Below are 2,065 nucleotides of genomic sequence, written 5' to 3' on the forward strand. Positions count from 1 at the left end.
AAGAAGTATTTTTAGAAAAAGCAATTAGATTTTATTGAATCAATGTTTAAGATTACGCATCAATATAATTTATCACGACCTGACATTAAAAGGGATATGTAATTAGAATAAAATTATGAGAACTGACGAATGAATCACACTTTGAAGTAGTATCGGCCAGTATAAATAGACGCTTTTAGGCAGCAAATACTACATAAAGTCTCCTGCACTTGAACACTACAGTCAACTCAGCAACTATTTCTGCTCTCTGACTTTTGCAGTGTTTAGGTATCACATCTGAACAAAATTTTCTTGGTAGTTTTCTCAATGAAAACATATTGTTTTTGCGTGTAAATAGTGATTCCATGGCCTTTTAAACTTCAGAGAACGCTGATAAATTACAGTAAAAAAATACATTCACCTTTGGAAAGAGTTTGTGTATCAGTGTTAATTATATATATCAAAGTTTGTTCGTATAACTGTAACCCATTTTCATTCTGTTTTTTGGTTTATTATTAAACTAAGCTGTTCCATTTGCTTCAGTTGCTTCAGGTGGAAAGATGTTGAGAATCTTCGTCAAGTTCTTCCTGGTTGCTGTGAGTATTTCCGTCATAAAATTATGTATACAAAGTATATTGCTTAAGATTGTTTCTATCATATATCCATCAGGGCATAATTAGAACCTGAAAACATTCTGAGCAGGTTTTTGCCACTCTCGCCCGACAGGTGTTAAACTTTTCAAATATGGCAGGTGTTGTGCATTTGCTGGACCCATGGACGCGTAGGTGAAGCTCCTTTGAAGAATGACCTTGAGAATGTCCCAATGCAAAACAGGTAAATGAGATGTCACTTTCAGATGAAGTTTCTGAAAAAAAATAACACAAGGAAATACACTGAATTTTCTCACTGTAAGATTTAGTACAATCGCTATATAAACCAATAGAAGTAAAGAGGTATTATGTCTATTATTCACTATTAATTTATCTTAATATTTCCGTTAATGAAAAAGGGAAACAATTCGAAGACAAATGTGTCCCTAAATATGTTATTCTTTTGACAGGGCAACAGTGCGTGTTTGCTTGCCCGTTGGGATATGGGTTACAGACCCAGGGATGGTGGATTGGTGCAGGAATAATTGCTTTAACAATCCTCCATACTGCCCCGCAACTTACTGCGAATGTAAGGATTACGATTGCTAGCAGGTCCGCTTCGGATATCACTTTTGCAGTTGCAACATAAACTGCAAAAAGGATCAGAGATTTTTGGCAACTGACCATCCGTATGTCAATGTGTTTCAGATTGTGTTCATATTTGATGTTATTCTAAATGAGAAAATTATTTTGCAAATTTTGTTTGGTAAATAGATTGTAATATTAAGCTTTTAACTTATAATTAATTCTAAATCTGTCATAAAATGATGATTTATAATGTTTGGGAAACGATGCACATCGTTTTTTATTGAACAATTATTGTATTCTTTTGGATTTTTTTAGTTAATAAAATATTGATTATTTATGAATTAAAACTGAATGCAGCACAATTTCTCTGGTTTTATTACAAAAAATATTTTAATTATATTTCCAAGCTTAAGTGTGACGACAGATAACTCACAATGAAATGTTGGGGCCAATATGAAAATAATATGAGTTTGACTATAATTTCCAAATGAAGTTCAAAAGGGAAAAAGAGGATCTGCTTTCAGCCATTATTGAATGGATGCGAGAAGGTCGCTTTACATCCTTCAACACCCAGTGCTTTACAAACTTAATGACTTTTATTATATAGGGATGCGGTGACTTCATTTTATTAAAATTTAGTCACAAAATGTCCTTTGTTTGGCACATACTGTAAGCAATCTAAGGAAATTCACACCAAGAGAGGGATTGATACAAAAAAGGGGTGATCCGATTTCCAGCTTCCTGATTCATAAGTTGTAAACATTGTTTCTAGCTTAACGTGGAGTGGTCATCGTACTTAATGCTCATAATCAGTATTACTCATTCTAACAGCAAGTGTCAAGTAAAAATTACACAAATTAAACACGTTCATATATTCCTCAGTTATGAGTGGAAACACAAAATAATTG

At 33.2% G+C, this 2,065-nt stretch overlaps 1 long non-coding RNA gene across 1 annotated transcript; it reads left to right on the plus strand.

Annotated features, from left to right (window-relative positions):
* Positions 1–171: 171 nt before the first annotated feature.
* On the plus strand, positions 172–1,519 carry LOC135217741 (uncharacterized). Its single transcript, XR_010315181.1, has 4 exons — positions 172–267; positions 523–575; positions 731–813; positions 1,040–1,519. It is a non-coding gene; the product is annotated as an uncharacterized LOC135217741 (long non-coding RNA).
* Positions 1,520–2,065: the final 546 nt, after the last annotated feature.

The sequence above is a fragment of the Macrobrachium nipponense genome, chromosome 7 (genome assembly GCF_015104395.2).
Source record: "Macrobrachium nipponense isolate FS-2020 chromosome 7, ASM1510439v2, whole genome shotgun sequence".
Lineage (NCBI taxonomy): Eukaryota > Metazoa > Arthropoda > Malacostraca > Decapoda > Palaemonidae > Macrobrachium > Macrobrachium nipponense.